Here is a 25863-nt window from a genome sequence, read left to right as displayed (position 1 = left end):
TCAGCATTCATTGTCTGCGGAAGAACAAACAATTAACCGCACAGAGGTCATTTCCGCAACACGTAACATAGACTGTAATTCTGCATTGTTCACGGATACGTACGTACATAACTATAATACTCCAGACGAAGCTGACTACGACGTAATGCAAATGATTTCCGATAAAGTTAGACAAAGCAGTGCAAATACAGACGACGAACGCACGCAACTACGCAAAATTCTTTTACAGCAAGCTCCAGTTTTCGACAACATTCCTGGTACTATGTCCGGCTTTATGTATGAATTTCAAGTGAAACAGCACGACACATTTAAAGCAAAGCATTATCCCATTCCATATATCCACAGAGAACAGGTTAAAAAAGAATTGCAGGATATGCTTGATCAAGGAATTATAGAACCGGCAGTTAGTCCGTACATAAACCCGCTACATATTGTTAAGAAAAAAGATGGCTCACTTCGCCTCGTGCTTGATTCACGTCACATTAATGACATTATTATTAATGAAACAGATCGACCACAGACACTAGAGGAACTTTTACAGAAATTTCATGGTACTGCTATTTATTCTACACTAGATTTGAAATCGGGATTTTGGCAAATTCAACTTCATCCGAATTGCAGAAAATACACAGCTTTTCTCTGTTTTGGCGACTGTTATCAATTTTGTAAATTACCATTCGGGTTAACTATTTCTTCTGCAGCTTTTATTCGCGGTTTGAACACTATACTTCCGACAGAACTTAAGGACAGAATTACGACGTACGTAGACGACATTCTTATCGCAGAAGCTAACTGGTCTGAACACAATAAGATTCTTGAACAACTGTTACAAACTTTTCATGCAGAAGGACTTACAGTTAATCTTAGTAAATCGCACTTTGGCAAAACTTCTATAAAATTTCTTGGACACGTAATTTCAGCAGAAGGCATTGCGCCAGATCCGGAAAAACTTCAAGCTCTACGTGACATTACTGTTCCTACGACGAAGAAGCAATTGCGCAGTTTTTTGGGCTTAATTAACTTTTTTCGTAAATTTATTCATCACTCTGCTTTAGACACACCCAGATTATGCCAATTAACAGGTAAAAACACTATTTGGCCATGGGATAAGCAAGCACATTCTGAATTTGTGAACCTGAAACATGCTTTGTTGAATGCTCCACTTTTATCGCACCCAGATCTTACTAGAAATTTTTCCATTGCCACCGACAGTTCCAATACCGCTTTAGGCGTACACATTTTCCAGGAAATTGAAGAAGATGGCTCAACAGTAATTAAAACCATCGCATTTGCAAGTCGCATCTTGTCACCCGCTGAACGAAATTATTCCGTTACAAAATTGGAAACATTATCTGTTGTATGGGCTTTTACGAGATTTCGACACTTTCTTTATGGCAGACATACCACCGTCTACACAGACCACAGAGCGATACAATTTTTACTTTCGGCTAAGTTCACTCACGACAGATTAAGCAGATGGAAACTTTATTTACAGGAATTTAATTTTACAATAGTTCACATTCCCGGCACACAAAATGTTATAGCAGACGCACTATCGCGTTCTCTGAGCAACAATCAGCAAGACGTAGCAACCAACTTCTGCAAAGCAAATTTCAGTGTCATGTACATTCAGCAAGTAGCATTTGAAAATTTTATTTCATCGTCATTACAGGACATAGCACAAGAACAAAATAAAGACAACGTGTGGAAAGAAATTAAACACCTTTGGCAAGATAGAAATAATGTTACGATTAGAAACCATTACACTGTACGCAATGACATTCTGTTTCGCCGCTCTCATCCTGACAGCAACAACTGGTTATTATGCATTCCTGACGAACTGGTTAACAAACTAATCTGGTACACTCATTTAAGTTACGCACATTACGGACCCAGAAAGTGTTTTCTTATACTGAGACAGAACTGTTATTTTACCAACATGGAGAAACGTATACGACGAGTTTTAGCGTCTTGTAAAATTTGCCAGAAAGCTAAGTCAGACACCACTTCACATATTCCTCCATTATATCCCATTATACCTGTTAAATTAAGACACATGGCCGCTGTAGACATTTTTGGTCCAATTCCGAGAACTAACAAAGGTTTTTGCTACATATTTGTCGCTGTTGAGCTCACTACAAAATTTGTTACTTTCACTCCGTTACGCAAAGCTACTGCTAAAACTGTTTCGAAAGCATTTGTAAAACATTTTCTATTTCATGTAGGGCATGTGTTGAAAGTAATTTCTGATAATGGATCACAATTTCGTTCTGCTACATGGACACGTATGTTACGAGCTAGAAACATTTCTCCGATCTATATATCCAAGTACCATGCTTCTTCGAACCCCTGTGAACGATTAATGAAAGAAATTGGTAAGCTGTGTAGAATATACTGCCACAAAAGACATATTGATTGGGATACACACATACTCTCATTCCAAGATGTAATTAATTCCATTCCAAATGAATCCACTATGCTATCTCCGTCTGTTATACTGAAAAACGTTGAACCACCAAACAAAATTAAAGAATTAGTAAACTTCCCTACCTGTCGTCGACTAAGACACCACGAAATAATTGACATTGCGCTGAACAACATCAAACGTGCCGCAGAGCGCCGGAGAAGACAGCAAAAACAGGTTTGTACACGCCGCGACTTTCACATTGGACAGAAGATATTAGTGCGTACACACTATTTATCCAACAAAATAGAAGGTAGGTGCAGTAAATTTGAACTTCTATACGCAGGACCATATCGGATTCGCAGCATTCCTCATCCGAATGTGGTACACGTCGAAACTTTGAGAACCAGAAAATCGAAAGGCAACCACCATTGGTCAAATATTAAACCCTTTATTGAATGAAGACACTTTATGATTCAACACACTATGATGCTATTTACTAATTTTTTTATGACCACTTATGCAATTATATTCACATGACTAATTACTGATGATTATCGTATTTTTTCTTGGCAAGTGCCCGGCAAGGTAAGGTTAGCAGGTCGCTTTTCTTGTCGTTACACATCAGACCGTGCACATTTTCCATTTTTTTTGTGTGTATGATTGTATTCCAGTTTTGCTTGTATGCACTGTGAAATAGTTAAGATATAACACACACCAGTTGACTTTGATATTTTTGTTGCCCTATGACGTCTCAAGATCGTGACTGTTTTACATTTTTTGCCATGCATTGTGATATTCTCTGTACATTTTGCCTTTGAACACTGTCTATGCTTTTGACATATTACGTTTTCTGTCATGTTATGCTGTATGCTTAATTGTGTCACCATAAACCAGTCATTATTTAGTGGGTATATGATTTAAATGCAAGACATTAATCTTTGTTCATCAATTTCAGAAAGAAATGATGCGTGTAAGAAATAAATTCAACAGAAATGGGAATTTCACCTACGGAATAAACGAAAGAAGATGCAATAACTTTATGAGGAAGAGTAAATGGATCGGGATTAACAAGCATTAACAAGAATATACTATACTCATCGTAGAATAGCAGTCTTAACCAATTTTTCTTTCAGAATACAAGGTGATTGATGCAGGCTGTCAGACAGAACTACACATCTTAGTTTTAGTGATGAAATATGCTAGAGATAAGGAATAGTTGTGTAATGAGTAATGAAGTGATTTTTTTGCAGATGATAATGAATGCTGATGAATAATGATGAAGAATATGCTACTATGAATAATGAAGTTTTTCTTTACAGGTGATGATGATAATGGAGTTTTTGATGATATGGATAATGAAGTTTTCTTTGCAGATGAGGATAATGTTGAAGATATATTTAGGCTATGTAGTTATTTAAGTATTTGTTGCAGTTCGTTTTGACAGCAGGTGTTATATTGCACAGTATAATGACTGAAGGTTTTGGAAAGGACAGCTATGGAACACATTTTTTATACACATTTCACTACCTGTTAATTCGAAGTTCACTACTTTTCAGCATAAAATGCATTTCTCTTTTCAGCTTAATAATCCATTTTTATATATTTTTTGCAGGAGAAATTATTTATGAGATTAATGTGCTATAAGCATTTGTTCATTAAATCTATGAATGTGGTTACATATACTCTACTAGTTTCATAATCTTGCCACAGCTGACTTATAACGGATGACGTTACACATTTTCATTTATACCAACAACCCAGAAGCAAATTCTTCTCTCTTGCTTTCCCCTATAATTACCCGACGCAATGCATTGCTAACAAAAAAATTTATTAACAGACCCAAATAATGATACCAGTTTAAGAGAGTTCTGAGTAATGCTGATCAGCAATGAATAATATGTCACTTGGAAAATGATTAATTAATTATGCTATGCTTTGTAATTGGAAAAGAATGTGATTGTTTAATAATGCTTTGTAGGTAGAAGAAGGCTAATGATTCTTAATTATACTTTGTAACTGGAAAAGAATGCAATTGTTTCATAATGCTTTGTAATTAGAAGAAGGCTAATGATTCTTAATTATGCTTTGTAACTGGAAAAGAACGTGATTGTTTAATAATGCTTTGTAATTAGGAGAAGGAAATGACAAATGATTAATTATGCTTTGTAACTGGAAAAGAATGTGATTGTTTCATAATGCTTTGTATTACTATTGGAATGACAAATGATTAATTAACTATGCTATACTTTGTAACTGGAAAAGAGTGTGATTGTTTAATAATGCTTTGTAATTAGGAGAAGGCTAATGATTATAACTATATTGGAATGACAAATGATTAATTAACTATGCCATACTTTGTAACTGGAAAAGAATGCGATTGTTTAATAATGCTTTGTAATTAGGAGAAGGCTAATGATTCTTACTATTGAAATGACAAATGATTAATTATGCTTTGTAACTGGAAAAGAATGAGATTACTATTGGAATGACAAATGATTAATTAACTATGCCATACTTTGTAACTGGAAAAGAATGCGATTGTTTAATAATGCTTTGTAATTAGGAGAAGGCTAATGATTCTTACTATATTGAAATGACAAATGCTTAATTATGCTTTGTAACTGGAAAAGAATGTGATTGTCTAATAATGCTTTGTAATTAGGAGAAGGCTAATGATTATTACTATATTGGAATGACAAATGATTAATTAACTATGCCATACTTTGTAACTGGAAAAGAATGCGATTGTTTCATAATGCTTTGTAATTAGGAGAAGGCTAATGATTAATACTATATTGGAATGACAAATGATTAATTCACTATGCTATACTTTGTAACTGGAAAAGAATGCGACTATTTAATAATGCTTTGTAAGTAGGAAAAGAAGGCTACTGATTCTATGTAAAACAATTAATGAACATTTTTCTGTAATACTACATACATGGTACAGAAATGTTCAATAACTGGGCTATGAATGCCGCAAACTACTAATGTAATGGCTAATGAAGACTGGTATGTGACTTAATGTCCTTCCACTACTGACCTAACTACCCTGGATTACTGCAATATCCATTTTGTCCTGTCTATCCTAGTGATCATGGAGCACTATATTTGGTTTTGCACTAATTCTACGTTGGTGTGCCTTGTAAGAGCGTGGTGTTGACACAACATGCTGTCCACCACCGTGAGCGATGAAGACGTTATTATGGTCCCACTGTTTGGTGTACCTAATGTACTGCCAGAATGAAAACATGGAATATTACTACGACAGTTCAGTGTCTTGGCTACGCTGATAAATTCTGATGGGAAAAGAACTTCAAATTCTGTCACTTGGTGTTGTACTTCTGTGGAAAGATATGGACTTTCAGAACAGCTGTGTGCAATCTAAAGTGCTACAACCATGATGCAATCCTTCCCTTTCCTATCCTAATAGTGAAAATCATTTTTTTGCTAACATCATTTATGTTCATGGGCTATACATTTTTTTCGATTTGCTGAACTCCAGTGCGAGTACACTTATGTCACTTGTCGATATGATTTTTTTTTTGCCATTATGTTTATTTGTTGTGAAAATGCTAAAGACATTTTTTCGATTTGTTCTGAAGTACAGTATATGTGCACTCTTGTCTTTTATATTGTATATACATTTTTATTTTGATGATATGTTCTGAACTACAGTGCATGTGCACTTATGTTATGTGTTAATATGTTTTCTACTGAACTTCAGTGCCTGTGCACTTTTCTCATTTTTCAATATGATTTGTACTCATTCTGTATGTTCAATACTTCAGTGCGTATGCACTTATGTCATTTGTTACTTATTGTATATACATTTCGTCATTTGCTGATATGTTCTCAGCTGCAGTGCATGTGCACTCATGTCACTTGTCAACATGATTTTTTGTCATTCTGTTTATTTGTTCTGAAAATGCTAAAGAATTTTTTCAGTGCATGTGCACTTTGTTATCTGTCAAATAATTTGTATATACAGTTTTCTGATTTGCTACTATGTTTTGTACTCACATTTTGTCTTTGTCTGAAATGTTTTGTACTCGGTGCATGTGCACAACATTTAATTCATGTACTACATCTAAATATTCTGTAAATTGTAGAAGTTTATTAATTAAAGAAAAATTCTGCCGCGCTTGGCAAGTCCAAATGACTCACCATCGCTGCCAAATTTTTGCCCCCCCCCCCCCCCCCCCCAGTGGAGGGTTATGAAACACGTATGTTGTGTGGCGGCGATGGCGAGGCATTGCAGAGTCTCTGACCAGAGAGCCATTTATCGTGGCTAGTCTGCGCTTGACCGCGCGAGAGTTGCGAGCGGTACTCTGTCAGTAGTAGTCGTGCAGTACAGTTGCGAGCAGCAGTCTGTGGGCAGTCTGTGAGCAGTGAAGTCTGTCGGTAGTAGCAGCCCAGTGCAGTTGTGTGATGTAGTGGGTCCGCAGTAGTAGTCGAGTAAAGTTGTGTGTGAGGAGTCGGCGGGCGTCGACATGGCACTCTGGTCAAGATTCAGGACAAGGTATATCATTTTTTAAACAAGGTAATGAATCAGCAATGCGCTCAGCTAATAATGTAAATTAACTGTAACTAATTTGTGCAACAATCGCCCCAATAATAATTTTGGTTTTCAAAGCAATTTTTTTAACAAAGAATTCTTTAATGAAAGAAATATTCCCTTGATATTCCTTAAAGAAAACCTTCCCTTAAATTCAAAATTTTTGCAATCAATTTCCTCCAAGCTATGGCAAAATTAAATACGAGCAGATGCAGCTTTACTAAGGTAAGAATTTCAGTTTAATTAATGAACAGGGCCTAAGATCGACATTTCGATCTGTTTGTGTTTTCATTGTCACTGAGATTTTATTATCACTGAACTGACTTTCATTTTTTGTGAGGAACTTATACTTGGGTCAGATTGCTAATTTTTGTTTAATTGTCATTGTCATTGAATTTATTTACTGGGAGGTTACGTTAGGTTGTATTCTTGTTAACATTCAACTATTGCGTTTCAAAATTTCTCTGGGGAGCTTACACTTAGCTCAATGTGCATTAGCATTTAAAATAATATCTTTAAAATTTTTGTGGGGAGGTTACACGGTTTAACAACCTTAATTTAGCTGAAGACTTGCAAAAAAAATTTAATTCCATGAAAAAAGTTTAACGACCTTAATTTAACTCAAGAACTGCATAAATTGTAATTCCAAGGAAAATGGTTTAATAACCTTAATTTAACTCAAGACCTGCAAAAAATTTAATTCCTAGAAAAAGGTTTAATAACCTTAATTTAACTTAACTCTTAACGATTAAATCTGTAACTCGTTGTCTTGCTGTAGCGTTCTCACTTCCCGCGCACGGGTGCCCAGGTTCGATTCCGGCGGGGTTAAGGACTTTTCCTGCCTTAAGATGACTGGATGATGTTGTGTCGTCTTCGTCATCATCGTTAATCCCCATTACGGTCGGAGGAAGGCATTGGCAAACCACCTACGCTAGGACCTTGCCTAATACGGCGGTGCGCTTTTCCCGCATCGTCCCCTACGCTCCACGGAGTATGGGACCTGATCATCAACATCATTAACGATTAAAACTTAAAGTTACTCTAGTTATGGCTTAAAAGTTACACATCATGTGCGTCTACTTGCAATAATACATACAAGTTTTCATTGTAATTATTCGCCTCTTCCCTGTAGTTCAGCGGGCGTCTGCTTTCCTCGGCACAGAACTTCGAAGTCAGGAGGCACGAAAGTTAAAGAAAGTCTCAAATCCCTTTCAGCACAAAGGCTTTTTCTGTATTTATTTTTTAAATGGACGTGAGAAGAAAACGACTTTTTGCACAAAAATATGTGGATGAAAAGGGTAATAAATCCGTTATGGCTTTATTCGCTAACAATGGGAACTCCTGTGAACTTAACCAAAAACCAATTAGAGACAAAGATTTATAACTTTTCTGTAAGTGAAAATCAGTGGAAGCTGCTCTTCTTCATTTATGATTAATATGGATTCCAAAACTGTTGACTCTTCGAAAGACTGTGAATCCAATTGTTCTTATTGAACATAGCAGGGAAATATTCTCTGAACTCCTATCCAGTGTTCTTTGGCCATGTTCTTGATATTTTCATCCAAAGAAAGATGATTGTTCTGTTCTATCAGGAAGCCGTGAGGGTATCAAAGCACTGATTCCTACTGAAAAACGTTATCACAAAAATTAAGTTTTTCAGTAAAAGATTCGATACGATCTTGCACAATATAAACGTTTATATTTGACACCTGGAGAGATAAGTTTAAACTGCTAATTTTTTAGAAAATTCCTGCCGAGTAAACTAAAGTCTGAAGCCAGATTCCGTCTTCCACGCATTTTGCTGTATAAAAGGCATGGCTGGTGAGAGAAACACGAACTTCGCCTTTAAGCTTACACAATATGAAGACAGTTATACCTCGAGACAGCCACCTAACTTCAGTGTGACACAACAAACACTTATAAATCCTTCCCATTTCCTCACAAAGGGACATACCTTCCCCCGTGCAACTCACGGCGGTTTGCAGAGTACAGATGTAGATGTAGATGTAGAAAGCACTTCAAAGATGCGGGATATTGTAGGGTGAGCCTTAGTAAGTTATTTTCACTGCATCGCTCAGCACAGATTTCAGGCCATCAAGCATGCCTTTGTAAACAAGAGCCTTTCCACGAATGCAACATTGTGTCCAAAAAATGTTCAGCGCTATAGATTTCACTCTGGCAACAAACCCAGCATAACATCCAGTCATAGGTTACGCACCTTCCGGACAAATGCCCACATAGTGAGTCCAGTCTACGGAAAGTATTCGGCGGTTAACTTTAACACATCTCCTCCTGCAGTGCTCTTTTTTAGGGGTCTGCAGAATAGCAGCTCCTCATCTACAGACTTTCCATTAATATAAGGGACGAAAAGTAACAAAAATGTTTGGCTAAATTGGCAACATGGTCGACTTGTCAAGTTGAATCGCAAAAGAGCAATTGGCATAAACTCTTTCAAAAATTTCATTTTCGTCATAATTTGACACGTCTTTACTCCGCCAGTTGATTGTACTGTCGGGCAGTGGTACCATATTAACTTTTTTCTGAAAGATTCTCCTCCAGACATGCACTGTGCCACACCGTTTATACACGGCCACAGAAAATATTCAGTCATCGAATGAGGTTTTGAAGTTTTAGCAGTTCTGTAGATAAAGTGATAAGATGCTTCCAGACCATTCTCATCGTGACTGCTTGCAACAGATACAAAAGTAGTTAAATCATTTTTCCACTCGTTAGCTTTTCGTGTAAAAAAATTAGTAGATTTGTTTATGTGGGATTAGTAGATTTGTTTATGTGGGTGGAGTGTTTAGTTTCTAAATGGCGTTTAAGTAGAGAAAGTTTCAGACTATTGTTAGCAAGAATGTCGCCACAAACAACACTGTGGTCTCGGATAGTTCTTGTCACTCAGATATGAAAATCTAAACGTAGCTAATGTAATTATCATCATACTTTCTTCTCTTTACACAGTTCACTTTTGTGGGATTGACACACATCACAAGAAGCTAAATGACCTGTTGACACAACACTAACTTGCGATTTTGTTAAACCATTTTTCCTTTCAAACTTCCACTTGTAAACCATTTACCTATTTGAATGTGAACGGAAACGATTGTGATACACAGCTGAAACTTACTGCATTTGCCACAAGGAAACAAGACATAGGCTATTGTCGAAAAGCAAAGGCCTGATCGTCATGTAACAACTCCTTAGTGGGATCATGGTACTGTTGTTAGTGTTGTTAGAACACAAAGAAACTGACAGACTAAATGTCCTTTGTAGCGAAATCGAATTCATATGTAACAGTGTTACACAAGTGTAAATCAGGCATTCATGGTAAATATTAATTTATTGTGGAAATAATGTGATAAATTCCCATTGTTACACATATGTAACAAGGGGCATTATAGGGTTAATTTAATTTTAAAGTAATAATAATAATAATAATAAAATAGAGGGCACAATGGTTCCACATGTTAGTGGCGGCACCCCGTCAGCTTCTGTTCCACATGTTAGTGGCGGCTGAATAAATAATATTCCAGGGTAACACCCTGCTCTTACTTTCGGAATTCAGGGATGACCTTGGATTCCCTACTCTTTAAAATTTACAGCTTCAAGTCGCAATATAGAAAGTTCGCACAATGGATGCTCTACCCCAAGTGGTAACTTTGATGAGGAGTCCACCATTACATCCTGTAATGAATGCAATGGGACCTAGGATTCTGGGGAGTCCAAAAGTTTCGGTGAAGAAAAGATGAAATATGTAGCAAAGCCTTCCCAGTTTCAGTTCAAGAAGAAGTACTACTTTGGAACCTTAAATGAAAATTCTCTTCTGGAAACTGGGAAACAAAAGGAATTAGAATTAGAATTAGAATTAGGAATTTTTATGACACTATGGAGTTGAGGGACATGAAAGGGAAGCAGTGGTTGGGAAGGGAGTGAGACAGAGTTGTAGACTCTCTCCAACGTTATTCAATCTGTATATTGAGCAAGCAGTGAAGGAAACAAAAGAAAAATTCGGAGTAGGTATTAAAATTCATGGAAAAGAAGTAAAGACTTTGAGTTTCGCCGATGACATTGTAATTCTGTCAGAGACAGCAAAGGACTTGGAAGAGCAGTTGAACGGAATGGAAAGTGCCTTGAAAGGAGGGTATAAGGTGAACATCAACAAAAGCAAAACGAGGATAATGGAATGTAGTCAAATTAAATCGGGTGATGCTGAAGGGATTAGATTAGGAAATCAGACACTTAAAGTAGTAAAGGAGTTTTGCTACTTAGGGAGTAAAATAACTGATGATGGTCGAAGTAGAGAGGATATAAAATGTAGACTGGCAATGGCAAGGAAATCGTTTCTGAAGAAGAGAAATTTGTTAACATCGAGTATAGATTTAAGTGTCAGGAAGTCTTTTCTGAAAGTATTTGTATGGAGTGTAGCCATGTACGGATGGACAATAACCAGTTTTGACAAGAAGAGAATAGAAGCCTTCGAAATGTGGTGCTACAGATGAATGCTGAAGATAAGGTGGATAGATCACGTAATTAATGAAGAGGTATTGAATAGGATGGGGGAGAAGAGAAGTTTGTGGCACAACTTGACTAGAAGAAGGGATCGGTTGGTAGGACATATTTTGAGGCATCAAGGGATCACAAATTTAGCATTGGAGGGCAGCGTGGAGGGTAAAAATCGTAGAGGGAGACCAAGAGATGAATACACTAAGCAGATTCAGAAGGATGTAGGTTGCGGTAGGTACTGGGAGATGAAGAAGCTTGCACAGGATAGATTAGCATGGAGAGCTGCATCAAACCAGTCTCAGGACTGAAGACCACAACAACAACAACATGGAGTCGCCAATCAATGGAATTAGAATTATTTCTGCAGAAGAACGATGTACTGATTATAGCAGTTCAGGAAACATGATTCTTAGATGAAGATGTAGTTGATACACAACATTACAGAATTTATAAAGGGAAACCAGCAGTGAGAGTAAAGGAAAACATGCTGATGTTTGGAACAGAATTTTATGTAAACAAAAAAATCGTAGATAGTGTAACAGAATTTAGATCGAATTCAGAAAGGATATTCGTGTTAACAGTGAAGTGCAAGAATAAAAGTTACACCCTCATAAACTGTCATGCACCTATAAATGATGACAACAGAAGAAATCTGGAGAAAGTAAATAAATTCTGGGATCTTTTAGAATCTGAAATTTCTATCATACCTAAAAAGAACGTTAAAATACTTCTTGGTGACTTCAATGCACAAATTGGGAGGGAAAAGAAATTTAGAACTATTGTAGGTGAATATCCAGCACACTCAAGAACAAACGGAAATGGTGAAAGACGGATCAACATGTGTAAAATGTTCCAGTTAAAACTCATGTCCACACATTTCCGCAAACTGCCAAGAAAAGCCAAAACCTGGAGACATCCAAATCCAAACCTAGGTGAATCAACTGGATCATGTAGCCATATCTAAAAGGTACATACGGAAATTATGAATGTTAAAATAGTCAGAAACGGGGAATTCGATTCAGATCATTATCTCTCTAAGATTAAAATAAAATTTCTCCCATCTAAACCAAAAAAGGCGACCAAGAAAGTGATCAGATGCAACACCACTACAGCTAATATTACAAAAGAAAATATAGAAAAATTTAGAGAAGAAATTGAGACAAGTAAAGAAGGTGATTGGCGTGAACTCCAGATGAAAATAACTCAAGCAGCAGAGAAAACTTTAGGATTAGCCAAGAATAAAAATAAGACGTGGTGGAATGAGGAGTGTGAAGAAGCACTAATACAAAGAGCTCAAAAATGAAGAAAATGGAGATCCCCGGAAAAAGAGAAAGGCTTTGAACAATTCAGACAACAAAGAAAAGAAACATCAAAAATAATCCAGAAAATCAAAAGGAACTTTGAAAATTGTCAGCTTATTGAAATAGAGGAAAATTTCACCAAAAATAATTCTAGAAATTTTTACCAAATATTTAAACAGCTACTTAACTGATATCAGACACCAAGTATTTGTTCAAAGATGAAAATGGCAAAATAGGATTAAATAATAAAGAAAATGGTTAAATTTTAGCAATTTGTTTTGAAAAGTTGTTAAACTGTCCAGTTCCAACAGATAAATTAGTATTTCCAGTGACACCTCAAAATCTAGAGGAAGATTTCCCGCCAACAGAGCTAGAAATTCATGAAGCCATCAAAACACTCAAACACAATAAAGCAAGTGGTGAAGACTCCATTACAGCACAATTATTGAAGTGGTCAGAAGCAAAAATCATAAAGGATCGACAGCTGCTTTTTGAGAACATTTGGAAAACTGAAAATATTCCAGTTGAATGGAAAACAGCATTAATCGACCCACTACATAAAATGGGAGACAAACAAAATGTCAGTAATTACAGAGGAGTGTCACTTATGCCAGTGGCATACAAAATATTATCAAAAATTCTCCTCAACAGAGTGGTAGATACTTTAGACAAACAACTAGAAGAATATCAGGGTGGTTTTAGAAAGGGAAGATCCTGTGCAGAACAAACTTTTAACTTAAAGTCAATAATTCGCCATAGAGTGTTAAAAAGCAAACCAATACTAGTGTCATTTATAGATTTCAAGAAAGCATTTGATTGTATAGACAGAGAAACGATAGAAAAGGTCATTAGAGAGTTTGATGTTAAATCAAAACTAGCAAACATAATTCATGAAACACTAACAGGTACAGCATCTAAAGTCAAATTTATGGGAGAAGTATCTCAGCCTTTTGAAATAAAAACAGGTGTTAGACAAGGTGATGGTTTATCACATTTACTGTTTAACTGTGTTCTAGAAGAAATTGTAAGGATCTGGAATTCGGAGCTAAAAAATCACAAAATTGAACCAGTAACGCTGGGAAGGAAAACAAATGGAATTAAGGTAAACTGCTTGGCTTTTGATGATGATTTCGTAATACTTTCAGAAAACCTGACAGAAGCAGTTACTCAAATAAACATTTTGGAAAAATTAGCAAACAGAACTGGTCTCAAAATAACAGCTGAAAAAACAAAATTCATAACAAATATAAAAAATGCACCAAAATACATAGAAACACAAATAGGTAAAATAGAGGGAGTAAATAAAATTAAATACCTTGGAGAAACTATACAACAGAATGGACTAAAAAAATCTGCAATAGATATAAGAATGGTTTGACCAAAAATATTTAGAACAAGAAATGTATATCTAGAGAAACAAAACTAAAACACTACACCACAGTGGTATGACCAGAATGTTTATATGGATCTGAATGCCTAATGATGAACTATAGGCTGGACAAACTAGAGGTACTGGAAAGAAGGATTAATAGAAAAATAATGGGTGCAATGAAAACTGCAGATGGTTGGAAAATAAGAAGTAATGAGGAGATCTACAAAAATGCAGAGAACATATCTGAAGTAATGGCCAAACGAAGATTAACCTTTTTTGGACATCTCTACCGAATGGATGGAAATAGACTAACAAAACAAATACTCCTATATTTCTGGAAGAAGAAATCGACAATACCATAGATTACAGAAGTAAGAAAAGATCTTGAAAGAAACAACAAAGAATCAGAAATAGCAGAAAGAAACTGTTTTAAAAACAAAATACTAAATTTGGAAGGCTTGCAAAGCAGAAGAAATAAAAAATCGGGAAGGGCATGGACAGAAGAAAGGAAGAGACTTCATGGGCAGAAAATGATGGAATGCTGGAAAAATAGGAAACAACAACAAAGGAAGAACTGAAGTTGTTAATGTAATCCTAGTTCGTCAATACGATTGTAAAAAAATAATAATAAATTAATTAATAAATAATAATAATAATTATCATTATTATTATTATTATTATTATGACTGCCACAGAAACTAAGGAAACAGTAACAGATCTAATCTTCAAACCCATCATTATGGAAAAAAGTTTTGGCGAACCCCTTGAAATATTTTGCAAACCCCCGGGGGCTCCCGAATCACAAGTTGGGAGACAATGTACTAGGTGGCAAAACCTAGCTAAATCTTTTATCACTCTGAAGTTAAATAGCAGATCTGTTCATCAAAAGAGACTGGTTTGCAGAAATACTGCTTTTCTTTTGTCAACGTAAAATTGCTGATCTTTGCCAATAAAAGTTAAGGATGTTTGTTCCTGGAGCTTGATTCGAGTTTAATGACCTCAGACTCGGAAGTCAATATTCGATAAGCTCACAATGTGAACAATAATTTGCTCTGACACGGAAAAATCCACATTACGTGTCGGGTAAACACACTTAACATCATTGCCCATAAATTAAATAATGACTTTATGTCTCTTAATTGAGTAACTAGACAAATAAAATGCACTTCTTAAAACTTGTATTGGCATAGTACAGTACACAAATGTTATATAGTAGATATTGACTAAAAGATGCCACAATGCAAACTTTTTCACAATACCATTGCACATAGATTTGAAATTACACTTCATCCTTCATCTTTCATTAAAATACAACTCTTGTATTATTTTATGATGAGATCCAGAGGAGAAAAACAGTTGTCGACAGGATCTTCTTGTCGCCGCTGGCTGTCACTGCAGCGGCGGGAGTGGTCAGATTGTCATCTTTGGCAGCAGCGGCGAAGATATTGCCATCAGAGTATTGCAGCTCTCTCGATCTCGTCGTGTGATTTTAGAAAACATATACTTCTTTAGAACACGATTAAAGTAAAGTAACAATGATGTTGTTGTTGTGGTCTTCAGTCCTGAGACTGGTTTGATGCAGCTCTCCATGCTACTCTATCCTGTGCAAGCTTCTTCATCTCCCAGTACCTACTGCAACCTACATCCTTCTGAATCTCCTTACTGTATTCATCTCTTGGCCTCCCTCTACGATTTTCACCCTCCACGCTGCCCTCCAATACTAAATTTGTGATCCCTTGATGCCTCAGAACATGTCCTACCAACCGATCCCTTCTTCTGGTCAAGTTGTGCCACAAACTTCTCTTCTCCCCAATCCTATTCAATACTTCCTCATTAGTTATGTGATCTACCCATCTAATCTTCAGCATTCTTCTGTAGCACCACATTTCGAAAGCTTCTATTCTCTTCTTGTCCAAACTATTTATCGTCCATGTTTCACTTCCATACATGGCCACACTCCATACGAATACTTTCAGAAATGACTTCCTGACACTTAAATCTATACTGGATGTTAACAAATTTCTCTTCTTCAGAAACGCTTTCCTTGCCATTGCCAGACTACATTTTATATCCTCTCTACTTCGACCATCATCAGTTATTTGGCTCCCCAAATAGCAAAACTCCTTTACTACTTTAAGTGCCTCATTTCCTAATCTAATTCCCTCAGCATCACCCGACTTAATTAGACTACATTCCATTATCCTTGTTTTGCTTTTGTTGATGTTCATCTTATATCCTCCTTTCAAGACACTGTCCATTCCATTCAACTGCTCTTCCAAGTCCTTTGCTGTCTCTGACAGAATTACAATGTCATCGGCGAACCTCAAAGTTTTTACTTCTTCTCCATGGATTTTAATACCTACTCCGAATTTTTCTTTTGTTTCATTCACTGCTTGCTCAATATACAGATTGAACAACATCGGGGAGAGGCTACAACCCTGTCTTACTCCCTTCCCAACCACTGCTTCCCTTTCATGTCCCTCGACTCTTATAACTGCCATCTGGTTTCTGTACAAATTGTAAATAGCCTTTCGCTCCCTGTATTTTACCCCTGCCACCTTTAGAATTTTAAAGAGAGTATTCCAGTCAACATTGTCAAAAGCTTTCTCTAAGTCTACAAATGCTAGAAACGTAGGTTTGCCTTTCCTTAATCTTTCTTCTAAGATAAGTCGTAAGGTCAGTATTGCCTCACGTGTTCCAACATTTCTACGGAATCCAAACTGATCTTCCCCGAGGTTGGCTTCTACTAGTTTTTCCATTCGTCTGTAAAGAATTCGTGTTAGTATTTTGCAGCTGTGACTTATTAAACTGATAGTTCGGTAATTTTCACATCTGTCAACACCTGCCTTCTTTGGGATTGGAATTATTATATTCTTCTTGAAGTCTGAGGGTATTTCGCCTGTCTCATACATCTTGCTCACCAGGTGGTAGAGTTTTGTCAGGACTGGCTCTCCCACGGCCGTCAGTAGTTCCAATGGAATATTGTCTACTCCGGGGGCCTTGTTTCGACTCAGGTCTTTCAGTGCTCTGTCAAACTCTTCACGCAGTATCATATCTCCCATTTCATCTTCATCTACATCCTCTTCCATTTCCATAATATTGTCCTCAAGTACATCGCCCTTGTATAGACCCTCTATATACTCCTTCCACCTTTCTGCTTTCCCTTCTTTGCTTAGAACTGGGTTTCCATCTGAGCTCTTGATATTCATACAAGTCGTTCTCTTATCTCCAAAGGTCTCTTTAATTTTCCTGTAGGCGGTATCTATCTTACCCCTAGTGAGATAGGCCTCTACATCCTTACATTTGTCCTCTAGCCATCCCTGCTTAGCCATTTTGCACTTCCTGTCGATCTCATTTTTGAGACGTTTGTATTCCTTTTTGCCTGTTTCACTTACTGCATTTTTATATTTTCTCCTTTCATCAATTAAATTCAATATTTCTTCTGTTACCCAAGGATTTCTACTAGCTCTCGTCTTTTTACCTACTTGATCCTCTGCAATGATACAAACGTACATTAAATCCATCAAAGTAATGGGCAATGAATATATTACAATTCTTTCTCTGAGAGGTAAAATACTGGTGTCATGGCTGCTAATTTTTCTATTACACCACTCAAGTACCGTTCAAAAGTACTGTGCATTTTGCACAAGCATTTCATTCATACCCTAACTGTATACATTCGATATCTGGGGTGACCTGGGCTTAAAACTTTGTAGAGATTAATGCAACAGCATTTATCTTGTTCACAACAAATGACACAGCTCAGATGTTACTATTTTGTCACAGAAAAAAAACATCACTGGTATTTGTAAGTTTTGCATTGCACCTGATGCGATCACTCTGTTTTAATAAATTATGCTGCGGCTGTGCCAAGCGGCTCCCTAGTGCACCACAGTGTAAGTGTCCCCAAAAAGAACAAAGAATTTGGAACTTTGACACCCAAAAAATTCTAGAACTACGACTTCATGAATTATTTTTAGGAACGAAATCCTTCACTTTGCTTTTTTTCTTTTCAAGTGCCATTTGTTTAAGTTCACACGTTTTTTCTAGAACTAAATTATTAATTGTACTAGGTCTACAACTTTGTTTCCGCCGTTTTTTCTCAAAGTTCGAGACTTTATTGTGAAAAACTTACAAAAAATTTACGATTCAAAGTATTGGCATCCTTGGCCACTGCTTCCTCCTAGCTTTAGGGCAGCATACGAATCCCGCAGTGTATAAATTGGGCATCTTTTTAGGGGAGCCATGAGTCGATCCAAATTTGCACTTGTTCATATGGCCGCAAGTACTAGTCAGTTAGGTCGTGTGTCATAGATCCAGAAAGGTGGCAGTCAGAGAGAGGAATATCTGGAGAATACAGCAGGTGGGGTAGAACTTCCCATTTCAACGTTTCCAAGTTCGTTTTGACGTGGGGTCATGCACTCTCATGCTGCAAAATCATCTTTTCATATATATCGCTGTATTGTGGCCGTTTGTCTTTCAGCGCTCGGCTCAAACACAACAATTGCTTTCGATAACGATTTCCTGTGATTGTTCCCGTCGTTTGCAGTAGCATCTACATCTACATTTATACTCCGCAAGCCACCCAACGGTGTGTGGCGGAGGGCACTTTACGTGCCACTGTCATTACCTCCCTTTTCTGTTCCAGTCGCGTATGGTTCGCGGAAAGAACGACTGTCTGAAAGCCTCCGTGCGCTCTCGAATATCTCTAATTTTACATTCGTGATCTCCTTGGGAGGTATAAGTAGGGGGAAGCAATATATTCGATACCTCATCCAGAAACGCACCCTCTCGAAACCTGGCGAGCAAGCTATACCGCGATGCAGAGCGCCTCTCTTGCAGAGTTTGCTAAACATCTCCGTAACGCTATCATGGTTACCAAATAACCCTGTGACGAAACGCGCCGCTCTTCTTTGGATCTTCTCTACCTCCTCCGTCAACCCGATCTGGTACGGATCCCACACTGATGAGCAAATACTCAAGTATAGGTCGAACGAGTGTTTTGTAAGCCACCTCCTTTGTTGATGGACTACATTTTCTCCCAATAAATCTCAACCTGGTACCTGCCTCACCGACAATTAGTTTTATATGATCATTCCGTTTCAAATCGTTCCGCACGCATACTCCCAGATATTTTACAGAAGTAACTGCTACCAGTGTTTGTTCCGCTATCGTATAATAATACAATAAAGGATCCTTCTTTCTATGTATTCGCAATACATTACATTTGTCTATGTTAAGGGTCAGTTGCCACTCCCTGCACCAAGTGCCAATCCACTGCAGATATTCCTGCATTTCGCTACAATTTTCTAATGCTGCAACTTCTCTATATACTACAGCCGAATGGAACTTCCGACACTATCTACTAGGTCATTTATGTATATTGTGAAAAGCAATGGTCCCATAACACTCCCCTGTGGCACGCCAGAGGTTACTTTAACGCCTGTAGACGTCTCTCCATTGATAACAACATGCTGTGTTCTGTTTGCTAAAAACTCTTCAATCCAGCCACACAGCTGGTCTGATATTCCATAGGCTCTTACTTTGTTTATCAGGCGACAGTGGGGAACTGTATCGAACGCCTTCCGCAGCGGATAGGCACTTGGTGCAGGGAGTGGCAACTGACTCTTAACATAGACAAATGTAATGTATTGCATCTACCTGGGAGCCTGTATCTAATATTTTCTGGGTCTCATGAACAAATAAAGCGAGTTGGGTATCACACGATCGCTGTTTCCAGAAACCATGTTGATTCGTACAGAGTAGATTCTGGGTTTCCAAAAACGACATGATACTCGAGCAAAAAACATGTTCTAAAATTCCACAACAGATCGACGTCAGAGATATAGGTCTATAGTTTTGCGCATCTGCTCGACGACCCTTCTTGAAAACTGGGACTACCTGTGCATCGAAAGCTTTCTCTCTTTCACAACCGTGCCGGCCTTCAACGTCAAAATCACCATTCTTGAAGTATGTAAACCATTTCCTGCCAAGTTCTGTCACCAACAGGCGTCTCATCGTAGGTCTTACCCAGTTTTTTATGAGCCTCAGGAGCAGATTTCTTCATATCAAAGAAGCAGATTAAAACCTCCTGCAGATGACGAGAACTGGGCTCATAAGGTGACGTTTTCAGTCGAGAATAACTTCATGATGTAATCAAAAATCGAGTGATATTTTGATGGCGTTATGTATTCAAATGCGTAAGCTCAGTGTATGACACTTACGACGAACACCTTGCACCACTACTTTCCACTACTGGCGCCTATTGCAAAATGGCGGAAGCAAAGTTGTAGACCTAACATATACTCATTCTACTTGACTTGCGTAACAGCACACTTAAACGCCAAAGAAACTGGTATAGGCATGCGTATTCAAAATACAAGGATTTGTAAACAGGCAGAATACGGCGCTGCGGTCGGCGACGTCTACACTCCTGGAAATTGAAATAAGAACACCGTGAATTCATTGTCCCAGGAAGGGGAAACTTTATTGACACATTCCTGGGGTCAGATACATCACATGATCACACTGACAGAACCACAGGCACATAGACACAGGCAACAGAGCATGCACAATGTCGGCACTAGTACAGTGTATATCCACCTTTCGCAGCAATGCAGGTTGCTATTCTCCCATGGAGACGATCGTAGAGATGCTGGATGTAGTCCTGTGGAACGGCTTGCCATGCCATTTCCACCTGGCGCCTCAGTTGGACCAGCGTTCGTGCTGGACGTGCAGACCGCGTGAGACGACGCTTCATCCAGTCCCAAACATGCTCAATGGGGGACAGGTCCGGAGATCTTGCTGGCCAGGGTAGTTGACTTACACCTTCTAGAGCACGTTGGGTGGCACGGGATACATGCGGACGTGCATTGTCCTGTTGGAACAGCAAGTTCCCTTGCCGGTCTAGGAATGGTAGAACGATGGGTTCGATGACGGTTTGGATGTACCGTGCACTATTCAGTGTCCCCTCGACGATCACCAGTGGTGTACGGCCAGTGTAGGATATCGCTCCCCACACCATGATGCCGGGTGTTGGCCCTGTGTGCCTCGGTCGTATGCAGTCCTGATTGTGGCGCTCACCTGCACGGCGCCAAACACGCATACGACCATCATTGGCACCAAGGCAGAAGCGACTCTCATCGCTGAAGACGACACGTCTCCATTCGTCCCTCCATTCACGCCTGTCGCGACACCACTGGAGGCAGGCTGCACGATGTTGGGGCGTGAGCGGAAGACGGCCTAACGGTGTGCGGGACCGTAGCCCAGCTTCATGGAGACGGTTGCGAATGGTCCTCGCCGATACCCCAGGAGCAACAGTGTCCCTAATTTGCTGGGAAGTGGCGGTGCGGTCCCCTACAGCACTGCGTAGGATCCTACGGTCTTGGCGTGCATCCGTGCGTCGCTGCGGTCCGGTCCCAGGTCGACGGGCACGTGCACCTTCCGCCGACCACTGGCGACAACATCGATGTACTGTGGAGACCTCACGCCCCACGTGTTGAGCAATTCGGCGGTACGTCCACCCGGCCTCCCGCATGCCCACTATACGCCCTCGCTCAAAGTCCGTCAACTGCACATACGGTTCACGTCCACGCTGTCGCGGCATGCTACCAGTGTTAAAGACTGCGATGGAGCTCCGTATGCCACGGCAGACTGGCTGACACTGACGGCGGCGGTGCACAAATGCTGCGCAGCTAGCGCCATTCGACGGCCAACACCGCGGTTCCTGGTGTGTCCGCTGTGCCGTGCGTGTGATCATTGCTTGTACAGCCCTCTCGCAGTGTCCGGAGCAAGTATGGTGGGTCTGACACACCGGTGTCAATGTGTTCTTTTTTCCATTTCCAGGAGTGTATATAATACTACAAGAGTCTGGCGCAGTTGTTCCGTTTGTTACTGCCGTTACAGTGGCAGGTTAGCAGGTTATCGACATTTAAGTGAGCCTGAGCATGGTATTATAGTCGGAACACGAGCGATGGGACACAGCACGTCCGAGGTAGCGATGAAGTGGGGATTTTCCCGTAATGCCGTTTCGCGAGTGCACCATGCATATCAGGAACCCGGCAAAACATCAAATCTCTGACATCGCTGCGGCCGGAAAAACATCCTGCGAGAGCGGGGCCAATGACGACTGAAGAGAATTGTTCGACTTGACAGAAGTGCAACCCTCCCGTAAATTGCTGCAGATTTCACTGCTGGGCCACCAACAAGTGTCAGCGGAACCAAAGGCCAACTCATGTACCCTTGATGACTGCACGACACAAAGATTCACGCCTCGCCTGGGCATATCAACACCGACATTGGACTGTTGATGTCTGGAAACATCTTGCCTGGTCGGACGAGTCTCGTTTCATATTGTATCGAGCGGATGGACGTATACAGGTATGGAGACAATCTCACAAATCCATGGACCCTGCATGTCAGCAGGGGACTGTTCACGAGGGTGGAGACTCTGTAATGGTGTGGGGCGTGTGCAGTTGAAGTGGTATGGGACCCCAGATAGTCTAGATACGACTCTGACAGGTGACACATGCGTTAGCATCGTGTCTGATCACCTGCATCCATTCATATCCGTTGTACATTCCGACGGACTTGGTGGATTCCAGCATGGCAATGCGACGCCCCACAAGGCCAGAATTGCTATAGACTGGCTCCAGGAACACTCTTCTGAGTTTAAAAACTTTCACTGGTCACCGACTCACCAGACATGAACATGATTGAGCATTTCTGGAATGCCTTGCATCGTGCTGTTTAGAAAAGATCTCCACCCACTCTTAGTCTTAGGGATTTATGGACAGCCCTGTAGGATACATGGTTTCATTTCCCTCCAGCACTACTTCAGATGTTAGTCGAGGCCATACCACATCGTGTTGTGGCACTTCTGCATTCTCGCGGGGACCCTACACGTTATTAGGAAGGTGTACCAGTTTCTTTGGCTCTTCAGTGTATGACGCTTTCCTATTGTGACTTATTTGAAAGAAGAACAAGGCAATGAGTCGCTGCCATATACAAATCTCATCTGCAGGAGAAAAATCCTCGAAATGTGTATACACTCAACAGATGACTGACAGCACAGTCACATACTACAGGGTTATCCTGCACTTGTCTCATAAGCATATGGCTATGCATTCACACAAATCGGCCACTTGGTATGAACTCTTCATTGAGCCGTCTCCCTTTGTTCTTCAACACATATGTGACTCCTCTTACTGTAGTAGTCATAACTAATTATTTGTGATACTTACCTATCAAAACTAACTTGAACTTTTTTTGTGTCTTCCTATCGACAAGCTAGGATCACGAAACAGCTTCAATTCATCTTCTTTCTTTGTGGTTGCTTCCTATTTTTCCAGTATTCTTCGTCTTCTCGTTACGTTGTCTTTTTTTTTTTTTTCTTCTGTCCGTTTTGTTCCCGATTTCTTATTTCTTGAACACTGAAAGCCTTCTAAATTTGATATTTTATTCTTAAAATGGTTTCTGTCTGTTATTTCTTAGTTTTTCATGTTGTTTCTCTCTAGTTCTTTCTTTATGTCTATAATCCATGTTATTATCGATTTCTTCTTCAAAAAATACAGAAACATCGTTGCGTTAGCGTGTTATCAAAACAGATTAATCTTGTCTTAGCCATTACTTCTGAAATTTTTTCCATATTTCTTATGTTTCCTCATTGCTTCTAATTTTTCAGTCATCTTTAGTTGGTATTGCACCCATTATTTGTCTATTACCCATCTTTTAGGTACTTCTATTCTACCCAGCATAGTTCATGGTTAGACTTTCACATCCATCAAACATTCTAGTCATACCACTTTGGTATAGGGTTTTTTCTAGATATGTATTTCCTGTTGAAAATATTCTTTGTCAGACTGTAAGCTCTCTTCATTTTGTTACTTCTACACATCTGCTGGTCTTCCTGTTGTACAATTTCTCCAAGAAATTTTGAGAGCAATTCTTTTTATTGTTTCTTTCAGTAGATTTATTTTAATAACTAAGTCTGTCAGATTTCATGATAGTATAGCAAAATCATCTGCAGAAGCCAGGCTGTTTATCTAAATCCCATTTGCTTTCTTTCCTTGGATTATTGATCCCATTTTGCGATTTTTGCTCCAAATTCCAGATACTACTTTTTTCTTGAATGGTGTGCTGCTAAACAGTAAAGCTGATACACCATTTCCTTGTGTGACACCAGTTTTAATTCTAAGTGGCTGAGGTACTTTTCCCATAAATTTAACTTTAGATGTTGTGTTTGCTAGAGTTTCACGAATTATGTTTAGGCCTACTAATTTTGGTTTAACACCAAATTCTCTAATGATTTCATCTATTGTTTCTCTGCTTACCAAATCAAATGCTTTCTTGAAATCTGTAAATGACACTATTATCTGTTTTATGGTTAACATTCTGTGGCAAATTATTGATTTTAAGTAAAAAATTCGTTGCGTAAAGATTCTTCCCCTTCGAAAGCCACTCTGATATTCTCTCAATAGATTGTTTAAACTTTCTGCAACTCTGTCTAGGAGAATTAATATTTTGTATAACACTGACAGAAGTGACACTTCTGTGTAACTGCTGAATGTTGTTTTTCTTCCTTTTTATGCAGCAGGCGAATTAATGCTATTTTCCACTCTCCTGGAATCTTTTCCGTTTTATAAATGTTCTCGAACTCCTTTGGTGCATTTAGACTTGATTCCGTGTCAGCAACGATTACTTACCGCTGCTGTTAGTGAAAATAAATATTTTTGAAAACAGGACAAGAAAGTGCAGTGTTAAGCTTTCAGCCTAAGTGCCAAATGCAAACAACTACGTCATAAGAACGTCATGTGACTACTGTAGTTTGTTGTTGGCGGCATTCTCAGTATGCTACAACCACTCCATAAGTATTGCTACCATATGGGTGCAGGTATGTGTCTCCTACGGGTTGCTTGGTAACTGCCAGGGGGGTTCTGTTCTGAGCTGAGCTGCTGTGGAGATGAGAGGAAGGAGTATTCCCACAGCAGAGTGAGCTTCCCAGAAAGCAGGAAGCTTCAATGAGTTAATGGTCAAAGTAGATGTGTTGTATGTTAGGTCTGGAGAGAGAGAGAGAGAGAGAGAGAGACTGTGTGTGTGTGTGTGTGTGTGTGTGTGTGTGTGAGAGAGAGAGAGAGAGGCAGAGGGCCTAGAGCATTAATTCCAGTATTCTTCTACCTATGTAGCAGAGCTTTTACTACGAGTGCTTATTAATTCTGAGCTGTGGTAAAAATTGCTGTTTTGAAGAGCGCGCCGCAGCGTGTAGTGTGAAGCAATCGCCCTCCGTTTCTGGCGGTGGTGCCGCTGTGGCAATCGCAGCTTTGGTGTCTCCCTCTGGAGGGAAAGAGGAAAGGTTGCCTGTTCACGCGCATTTAAGGGGCGCTATGAGCTCGCCAGTCGGTCAGTCTGGGTCAGTCTCTCGTCCCCAGGCTGCTAGTCTGTCTCTCGTCCGGCATTTGTTAGGCAGTTAGTGTCTGTCTGTTGTTCGGAGTGCTAGTATGTCTGTCGTTCGGATCAACCTTTAAAGCTGGCAAAATGAGAGTCTTTCCACTCAGAACTCAGCGACTGATTGCCCGGTCGGGGCTGAGTTCCTGCATCTGAGTCTGCGCATTAGGCCGCCATTCTGCTCGAGTTTGCTCAGGCAATGGTCATTGGCGGTTGGATCGATCGGTTGGTCGGTCGTGCACTGAGACACGAGATGACTTGTCTGTATTGAGCGTTG

Source organism: Schistocerca serialis, chromosome 11 (genome assembly GCF_023864345.2).
Source record: "Schistocerca serialis cubense isolate TAMUIC-IGC-003099 chromosome 11, iqSchSeri2.2, whole genome shotgun sequence".
NCBI classification, from domain to species: domain Eukaryota; kingdom Metazoa; phylum Arthropoda; class Insecta; order Orthoptera; family Acrididae; genus Schistocerca; species Schistocerca serialis.
This window is presented reverse-complemented; position numbering follows the sequence as displayed.